The following is a 10,682-nucleotide window of genomic DNA, read 5'->3' as shown; positions in this document are numbered from 1 at the left end:
CGGCCCATGGGGATCACATGAATGAGAGCACTCGTCCCGCTGATTTAACTGTGGCTGATCTCACTCCTCTTTCACTCACACCTTTGTTACCTTCAGAAAGGACGGGTCACAACGGGTCAGCGGACTCACTCACAGACCCGTTAGCAGGCCCGGGCCCCTCCTCTGTCCGTGGATGGAGGAGGGGCCCGGGCCTGCTTTTGACTTCAGCTCCTGGTGAGCGTATGCACATGGTGTTAAGCTTTTTTTTTTTCCACCAGTGTTTCCAAAGACCGGATCTGGACTCAGCCCTGTCTCCCACATTCTTCAACCCCCTTTACCCCTCAAAGTCACGGGACGTCTCATCCTTCCTAGGTGATAATAAAATCATCAAACAGGACAATATGTTTGGTCTGTGTGTTTGATAAGATGGCTAAACAATTAAACTGTAAACTCTTCCTCCATCAAAGACGTAACAAAGCATGCTGGGTAAAGACGGGCTGATCTGCTCTGCCCTCCTCCACAGATTACTTCATACTACATACGGTGAATCTACTAAACAGTAGACCAAACTTTGGGTTTTATTATGCCATGAACGATCCCAGGAGGCTTTGTGAGAAGCTCACAGCCTTAACCAGGAAGTCCACTTTTAACAGCTTTTCTCCCTCACTATTTCATGTTCGTGCATGAACCAAGAGGGGTGGTTTATCGTGGAGTAAATACACTTCTCAAAAATCTCAGTCCTCAATTCTAAAGCGAGCTTTGAAGGGGAGCTGAACTGCACACCCAATCTACCCAGTAAAATCAAACAGTGGAAAATTATTTACAAAAATAGAGTTGTGTTTGCTTAAAAATCCAAAATAGTGATTTCAGCTTTATTTTTCTGAGTCACTCAAACTAATTTTTAGTTTTAGGTTAGCTAAACTAAGTTTAGTTAGTTTAGGTTAGCTGAGGAAAAAAAAGTCATAAACTGGCAAAAATGTGAATATTAAACTGTGAAATGTGGCTTAACCCTTTACCTCCTGAGTCTAAAAATGGTGATTTGGCCAAATTTGGTTATTCTGGCTGTAAAATAGTCAGGAAATCTCCTAAGTCTGAGAGCTTTGGTCCCTTTTCCCAGGAGTACTTGAACTTGACTTTTCAACATCTGGTTAATGATTCTTGCACATTATATGGACTTGTCAGCAGTTTAAAAGAAGAAAAACACAAAAACTGATTTGTTTTTCATGGCTTTTATGAGAAGAAATGTTGTTATTGCTCATGAAGTTTTGATTTGACATTTGAAATGTGAACCTATACATGTTTAGAACAATCAGCAGTCGTTTTTGAATCTAGGACTCTGGGTGACATAGGCGACAATTAGTGCAGATAAAGGTGGAAAAATGCATTCTCAGCATTCTCAGTAACATATTGTTATTGCACATGACAGACACAAATGCCACTATCTAACACTATTTTTAAAAAAAAACAACACACCACTCTCGCTCGCTCTCCTTTTACTCTCTTCCTTCACTCTCCTTTCTCACTTGTCTGCTGCCAAAGCAGCCGTTTTCACGGGGCTGTTCAACATTACCGTAATACATATACCACACATCATATATTGCCGGAAAGTACAGATTCTCAGCTCTCTGTCAGCATTGGAATTTTTTAGATTGAGCAAACTTTCAAGGAGTTACAGTGTTGAGAATCTGTGTAGCGGTCTTGTGATACTTCTGGTGTTTTGCTATGAATGCCTGTCTTATGACTGCGAGTACCGTGATGAACCATATACAGAACTTAACAGTACCTCATCATCATCTGTCTCAGAGACCATCCAGCATCATGAAGTGCTTTAATGTGGACTCTTTCATTTTCAGTCAGCTCTCCACGTTTTACCATTTTGAATAGGAATGAGGAATTTCAAACTGAATGCACCCATATTTGAGCCGGCTCACTGGGCTTCTCTGAGAAGTCAGAAATGAATCAAGCATAACATTCAAGCACTAAAACTCATTTTTCTGTTCAGGAATGACAGTAAATAACTATAATTTCACATATTAATCAAGAAATATTAACATGTTTTACTTTTTTTTTTTGTTTTTTAGTAAATCAGTAAATTGCAAAATTTATGGATAACAATAATAATTCTATTTTAGCATTAAAAATATCATTTGGGTTAAAGAGCTTCTACATATTTGTGTATTAACCATTGCAGAAACATGCTGTTAATGTAGGGCAGCTGTGGCATAAACCTTACTTTGGTTAGGGTTAGGGTGGTCTAATACATTTGCTAAGCACTGTATGTGCACATGCCCACAATTCTTAGCTTTCCAACACCGTTGGAGTTTTTCTGATTGGGCAAATTTTTGACAGAGTTACAGTAATAAGACTCCGGACATATAAAACACAGCGCCGGCGCTGGGTCAGTAGGTAAAGGGTTAAAAAGTGGTAAGAGGGGTTAATAGTGGCAATGATGCATCAACAGAGCCAACAATGGGCAGAGAGTGGTAAGATTTGGTTTAGAAGTGGTAAAAACAGGCAGAAAAAAGTGGTGGAAAGGGTTTAGAATCGACAAAACATGAGTCTTCTGTTGCAAAATGTGTTAAAATTGGTCAAATTAGTGGCAAGAAGTGATAAAAATGTGTTAAAATTGGTAAAATTAGTGGGAAGAAGTGATAAAAATGTGTTAAAATTGGTAAAATTAGTGGGAAGAAGTGATAAAAATGTGTTAAAATTGGTGAAATTAGTGGGAAGAAGTGATAAAAATGTGTTAACATTGGTGAAATTAGTCGGGAAGAAGTGATAAAAAGGGTTAAAATTGGGCAAAATAGGTGTAAAGTGGCAACAGTGTAATTAAAAAATGTTCTTAGTTTTTAAGGCATCTGGAGACCCCCTCTCAGTGTCTTGCGACCCCCAATAGGGTCCCGACCCCAACGTTGAGAACCCCTGGTTTAGCAGACTCTTATTAATGTTGCTTCCAATGTAATAATTTATCAAATTCATCCTCACTCAGACTATCAGTGGAAAAACTGAGGCCTCTGATTTGGAGGGTAAATTACTACATCATTTTATTTTCTTTATTTTTATCAGCAGAATTTGATTCTTTGTGAGAGGAGCAGCGACCTGCTCTTAACAACGACTCATTTAAAGTTTCAGTTCCACTAATTCAGGATTACGGATATCTGCTGAGGAAATTAAAGAGATTCCAACTGTGTCTCTCTTTGAAGAAAACAAGCATTTTTCTGAAATGAAAACCAAAAACAACTGTTTTTATTTTCAGCTGCTGTGCAGACGCTAAGGAGAACCAGAAACCACAAACAGGTCCTGTCTCATCACCCTGAGCCGTACTAACAGAGGAAACTGATAAAAACATGTTTTTATGACTAAAGCAGCTACCAACTCAAACATTAAAGACTTCTCCGTCTGTGTAAAACTCATGAATATTTGTAGCGATCAAACTCAACTAAAAAATGTCCACAGTTTGAGTCGTTTTTATATCAATAAGATGTTTCAAAGCAGAAATTCTCCACATTATGCCGGAACATTCTGAGATTCAGTTGGGAATAAAGAGAAATGAAGTGAACCAAAGTGGTCTTTGTGATGCTGATCCGGTCTAACATGACCAATCTTTTGAGAAGCTGTGTTTGGACGTGTAAGAAACACCTGCTCAGTGGGTCAGAGAGGCAAAAAGCCGAGAGAATGAGATGCATTTTCAGATTTATCCATGTAAGCGTGAACATTGCCTCAGTTCTGCTCTCCTAATTTCAGAGTCAAACCTCCCAGAGACAGGAAGTGTTGGACTCGGGGGTGGCGTGCTTCTTGAATGGGAGCGTTTGCCCTTGGAGCAGCAGACCCTCGCCGCTGCCTGGATCCCTGCTGGACGAACAGAGCGGGCCTAAGCCCCTCTTTTCTCGCTGCCCTCCCCCGTGGATTAAATGGCTTTTGCTCGCCTCTTTTTCCTTCGCCTGCTGCCGACAGGAGTGGCATTTCACTTCCTCTTCCCATGGACTGTGCAGATGAGGCAGCAGTTTTCTGTTTTTCTTCTTGCTCACTTAGAAGGAGCAAATGACCAGTGAGAACTCAATTAGCAACATGTCCCTGTCAGCGGGGGGTCGGCCCGCCATTTGTTCAGCCTGCATCGCAGATCAAGACGGGCTAAGTGAAGTGACAGCATGCGAGAGAAAGGGCAAACCGCGCACGTGTGTGGGTGTGTGCGTGCATGCGTGAGTGGGGGGGTCGGGGAGCAGCATCTGCCCCCATACAGATTTGCTTAATTGGGTTTGACTCCCACAATTACAGGGTAATAATGGCCTTTTCAGCCCAGCCATGTCGAAGTGAAAGGCAGTTGCTCGCACAGCCGCATGCTGTCAGATGGTTTGTAGCGGAGAGCGAGCGGCTGACGGAGCTGAGAGGGAGAGATGGGGGGAATTGGCATTGGACTTTAGTTAAGCAGTGGTTATTGAGTCTTTGATAGGACTCCAGGAGGCCGCGGCTGCAACAATGACAGAATTAATGGGCAAGGCACGTTGAGAATGTCAGCCCGGCGGGGGGCTGCTGTGGCCTTTGAGCTGCTCTCTGACGCCTCTGTGATTGTGCTCCACACAACACGGTGAAAAGGCTTGACCTGTTTGTTGGTGGATCTGCTCTTGAATGTATTTCTTTTTTTTCTCTGCCTATTGTGTTTATCACAGCACAATATCCTGAAGCTGTCTCTGAATGAGCGGGCGGGGCGGGGGAATCAGGATCAATCGGACATTATTTTGTTAATACACACGCAGTTGTCGGGTAATGACTTGTTTTCAAAATAAGAGCGGTGAAACAGTCGAGCCGAGGAGGTGAAACAGCAAAAAGCAACGCCAGAAAGTCAGCGAACCTGGAAGACAAGCAATCTGTGAACAAGAGCCAGAGTTTATGCATGGTAGTTAATCAAAGAAACTGAAATAAACGTTAACAAAATAAATGTTTTTCTGGTCTTCTGACCTCTCAGACATTCATTCACATTCACTGTGTGTACATGCAGCAAACAGGAGTCACTTACCTGTAGATCAGGTGACTCTAAATCTGGAGATTTTAGAGACAAAGTCAAGCTAGCTGTTTTTCTTTGAACCCTTTATTTTCTAACCTTGCAAAGCAGATGTATACGTCTGTTTCCGTGTCTCTCCCTGGTGAATCCATCTTGCAAAGAAAGTGACAGGACAAATCAGCAACGAGGGGCAGTACTTTCAGGCGCGGTGGCGTAAGCAAACGTCAATAAGACGCCGGTGCAATTATGGCGGAAGAGCTTAGCGTGGATGCTGCTGAAGCGCCAGTTGCTCTGATTGGCCTGTAAAGATGTGACAGAACGTTCGTCCAATCACACTCCAAGATTTTTCAAAGGCCCTGCCCTTTCTCAAACGCTGTCTGTGCGAGGTTTTCCAGATGGATGCGTTAAACAAATCCAAACACATCTGGTGTGTCAGGTTAATTATTTTCAGTTTGAGTGAGACACTCAGACTGTTGAAAATATTAACAAATACTGATCCAGTCTTTAGCAAAGGCCGGTTTGGCACCCTGCCTTGGTCCTCCAGGCCTGCTCAAGGCCCAGGCCCCATCTCTCCAGGTATCTTCTCAGCTGTGCCCCCCCAGCATCTGGACCAGTCAACAAGGTCCAGTGCACCCAGTACACAGTTTTAGTTTCCATAACTTTGTCTTCTGTTAGGCTGAATGAGAAATTTAATGTAAATGTAGCTGATCATTTAAAATTTAATCTTGAAATACCTGTATAGTAAAGGAGAGTCCTTGTAGTGTTTGTGATAACGCTGCTGTTTGGGAAGCAAAGGGCAAGAATTTATGAAACTGTATTAAATTCAATAAGGATTTAGAAATATTAAACCAACTAGAGCTTCTAAACTGATTTGTGTGTCTTAATTCACTGAGCAATAATATTTATAAACTGCAGTAGAGCCCAGCAGACAAACACATCAGGTAGAAAATAAGCTGTGCTGTAAAGTGAATGATCAGGTGTGCTGTTACCCCGAGGTAGCTGAAGTAGCTGACCGCTCTCTCCTCAGTGTAACAAATGTAGCTCAGGCCAGCTGCTCCACTTTAGCTGCCTTTTTAGCTGTCGTACAGTTCATGATTCTAGTGACAGTAGTTCTCATAGATGTTCTGTGGTACGGGTCATCCGAGGCGACCCGGATGACGTCCTGAAGCCCCTTGTCATCAATGATGTCGATGGTCTGAGGTCTCTGGTGACCCATTAGCAATCGCATTAGTTAGCTTAGATGTTGTTGTTTTGGGGACAAATCCAGGTCTGCTGGACTGAGCGAGTGTAGCTAACATTAGCAACATTAGCTATCATGGCTTGATCCCTTGTTGTTGTTAGCATCTTTGCTAACATTAGCAACATTAGCTATCATGGCTTGATCCCTTGTTGTTGTTAGCATCTTTGCTAACATTAGCAACATTAGCTATTATGGCTTGATCCTGTGTTGTTGTTAGCATCATTGCTAACATTAGCAACATTAGCTTTCATGGCTTGATCCTGTGTTGTTGTTAGCATCATTGCTAACATTAGCAACATTAGCCATCATGGCTTGATCCCGTGCTGTTGTTAGCATCTTTGCTAATATTAGCAACATTAGCTATCATGGCTCGATCCCAAGTTGTTGTTAGCATCTTTGCCAACATTAGCAACATTAGCTATCATGGCTTGGTCCTGTGTTGTTGTTAACGTCTTTGCTAACATTAGCAACATTAGCTATCATGGCCTGATCCTGTGTTGTTGAGAGTGTCTTTGCTAACATTAGCAACATTAGCTATCATGGCTTGAGCCCATGTTGTTGTTAGCATCATTGCTAACATTAGCAACATTAGCTATCATGGCTTGATGATGTGCTGTTGTTAACATCTAAGCTAACATTAGCAACATTAGCTATCATGGATTGATGATGTGTTGTTGTTAACATCTAAGCTAACATTAGCAACATTAGCTATCATGGATTGATGATGTGTTGTTGTTAACATCTAAGCTAACATTAGCAACATTAGCTATCATGGCTTGATCCTGTGTTGTTGTTAGCATCTTTGTTAACATTAGCAACATTAGCTATCATGGCTTGATCCTGTGTTGTTGTTAGCATCTCTGCTAACATTAGCAACATTAGCTATCATGGCTTGATCCTGTGTTGTTGTTAGCATCTCTGCTAACATTAGCAACATTAGCTATCATGGCTTGATCCTGTGTTGTTGTTAGCATCTTTACTAACATTAGCAACATTAGCTATCATGGCTTGATCCTGTGTTGTTGTTAGCATCTCTGCTAACATTAGCAACATTAGCTATCATGGCTTGATCCTGTGTTGTTGTTAGCATCTTTGTTAACATTAGCAACATTAGCTATCATGGCTTGATCCTGTGTTGTTGTTAGCATCTTTGCTAACATTAGCAACATTAGCTATCATGGCTTGATCCTGTGTTGTTAGCATCTTTGCTAACATTAACAACATTAGCTATCATAGCTTGATCCTGTGTTGTTGTTAGCATCTTTGCTAACATTAGCAACATTAGCTATCATGGCTTGAGCCCATGTTGTTGTTAGCATCTTTGCTAACATTAGCAACATTAGCTATCATGGCTTGATCCTGTGTTGTTGTTAGCATCTTTGCTAACATTAGCAACATTAGCTATCATGGCTTGATCCTGTGTTGTTGTTAGCATCTCTGCTAACATTAGCAACATTAGCTGTCATGGCTTGATCCCGTGTTGTTGTTAGCATCTTTGCTAACATTAGCAACATTAGCTATCATGGCTTGATCCCGTGTTGTTGTTAGCATCTTTGCTAACATTAGCAACATTAGCTATCATTGCTTGATCCCGTGTTGTTGTTAGCATCTCTGCTAACATTAGCAACATTAGCTGTCATGGCTTGATCCCGTGTTGTTGTTAGCATCTTTGCTAACATTAGCAACATTAGCTATCATGGCTTGATCCCGTGTTGTTGTTAGCATCTTTGCTAACATTAGCAACATTAGCTATCATTGCTTGATCCCGTGTTGTTGTTAGCATCTCTGCTAACATTAGCAACATTAGCTATCATGGCTTGATCCCGTGTTGTTGTTAGCATCTCTGCTAACATTAGCAACATTAGCTATCATTGCTTGATCCAGTGTTGTTGTTAGCATCTTTTCTAACATTAGCAACATTAGCTATCATGGCTTGATCCTGTGTTGTTGTTAGCATCTTTGCTAACATTAGCAACATTAGCTATCATGGCTTGGTCCTGTGTTGTTGTTAGCATCTTTGCTAACATTAGCAACATTAGCTATCTCTTTGCCCTGAGGTGGTACTTCAGACTCGTTGTGCTTCAGAGTAAAGGCAGTTCATCACTGCAGTGTGCACACACAACCTTTGTTTCATCCAGACTTCCATTATGCAGCTTTTTAAATCTAAATTTGCAGTGAAGCAGACCTGGGTCTGTCTCCAAACTCATCACTGCTGGCTGCTTTTGACCCAGCTTTGACCTTTTTTCACCCCAGGGACGTAAACATCAACATCATATTATTAAATAGAGTTATTTTTTTAACACGTTAAGATTTCTAGATTAGTCACGAGCATTAATGCATTTATAATAAAAGGCCTAGTAGATCGAGACATCATTCTCCGGTTAACTAGTAGGCCGTTACTCATTCATTCACTGGTTAACTAGTCGACAGTTATTTATTCGTTCTCTAGTAGATGAAGAATTATTTACTCATCTCTTTCCATCAACTTGCTGTTTTCGTGTACCTCTTATTCTAAAGTGCCACCTTTCCTCTTTTATCCGACCTCGCGTTTTGATCTTTACATTGAGTTAATAAAGCACGGCGGTAGAATCGTCCACTGAGGTCATATTTGGATTGACATTTTGAAATGAGAGAAAAAGTGTGCTTTAGAAAATACAAAGAGATTTGCTCCAACCATAAAAGCCTCCGTGTGCATAAGGCAGCATTTGGTTTGTACACAGAGTAAAAGACAAAATGCACACAGACACAGACACACTGAAAAGTTGTCCTGTGTGGGCCAACTTGTATGGACTTTAAAGCACTCTGCTGTCAGTCATGATTAGCCGTAACGATGGGCCCATTTTGACACTTCAAAATCAAGTCTTGGCAAATAGCCCTGGGAAGAGGAGCCACATGCTACGAGATGGCTTTTCCCTGATATAATTTGTGGCTGCAAATTACAAAACAGAGGCAGAAATAATGTGTAAAGTCAAGTTTGGTGAGGGAGAAAATGGAAAAATTTAGGGCTGTGTGCCACTCTAATGGATATCCTTGTGGCTGGGAGAAAATGGGACTCAATAATGTGTCCTTAATGTCTGCCAGCGCTGTTTCAGGGAATGTATCAGAAGAAATGTCCCCTGCCATTTCTGCAAGCAATCACTTAATGGGACGGGCAAATCTCAGCAAAATGGATGTAGTGATCTATTTCTGGGCATGACAGATGGAATGAATCTGTGGCTCCTGGAAGACAAAAAAGAAAAAGGTGGAAAAGCAAAGAAAAGGACAGGCTACAAACAAGAAGAGATAAAAACAAGCCTTTCACGATTCATTCAGACTCACAGCACTGCCGCTCTGTTTGTGAGCGGCTTAAGTGCAGACACTGACAGGAATTTCAATTATTTCATTAGGGAGGGAAAATGAAAAGACTTAAGTGTTGTGATTCCTGAAGTCTTTCATAGATCAATCTAATGTGTGCTCACATCGGAAATCAGCCAAGATGGAAGAGGGGCAAGTGAAGTAGCGTCTTCCTAAATCATGCAATTAAAATGGCAAATTAGTTTCTTGATATATTCATTTAAGTGGTTAAGTGGAAATGTTTCTCTCCCCATCCGTGCGGCTGTCTGTCTCCTGGGCGGCGGTGGAGAGGCAGCGGCAGCCGCCTGCTCTTATGATTAAGGCTGCCGTTCATTTGCTGAGAAAACGCTGAAAGCACTTGCTGCACAAATTAGCCATTTGAAGGCTTGAAAATTCAATTCTGAGGAGTTGATTTAAGCATTTAGGCAAAGCGTGTCTGGGACGTAAAGATTCAGAGGCATTTTGAACGCTAATGTCAATAACTTTCAGAGGCCATTATAGTCTGTGTGGCCTTGTGCCCTGAGCACAGCACACCTGGAAAAGGGTTCTATTTTGGTTCATTCTGGCACCTTCTCTCTAATATTACCAACGGACCTGCAGCTCTGTTAGACAGCTGCTGGATGATGGTTTTTATAATGACAGGTCATCTGATGCTCCATCCATCATTCCCAACAACAATCAATCAAAGCCTCTGGCTGGTGTGACTGGTGGAGTATTTAGCAGGGAAGTACTTACCAGCAGTAAATAACCTCACCTCTAAAATACACTATATTGCCAAAAGTATTCACTCACCCATCCAAATAATGTAAATCAGGTGTTCCAATCACTTCCATGGCCACAGGTGTATCAAATCAAGCACCTAGGCATGCAGACTGTTTCTACAAGCAGCAAAGCATGGTGGGTACTCAACAGTCCATGAGAATTGTAGTTTTCATGTCTGTTAGCTCTGCTCCACTAAAAAAACTACACTTTCTGCCCTGAAGACATACCGAAACCAGGATTAAGACGCTTCTGTTACCGTGGTACCGCCATATTACCGATACGGTTACACCCCTGCCATTTAGCACCTTAGGAAATATTACTTGTTTTACTTTTTTTAGCCATAATGCTACTGCTGCTTTATGAGTAAAG

Source organism: Cheilinus undulatus, linkage group 12 (assembly GCF_018320785.1).
Source record: "Cheilinus undulatus linkage group 12, ASM1832078v1, whole genome shotgun sequence".
Taxonomy (NCBI): domain Eukaryota; kingdom Metazoa; phylum Chordata; class Actinopteri; order Labriformes; family Labridae; genus Cheilinus; species Cheilinus undulatus.
The sequence above is the reverse complement of the archived record's forward strand: the minus strand, read 5'-3'. Positions refer to the sequence as shown.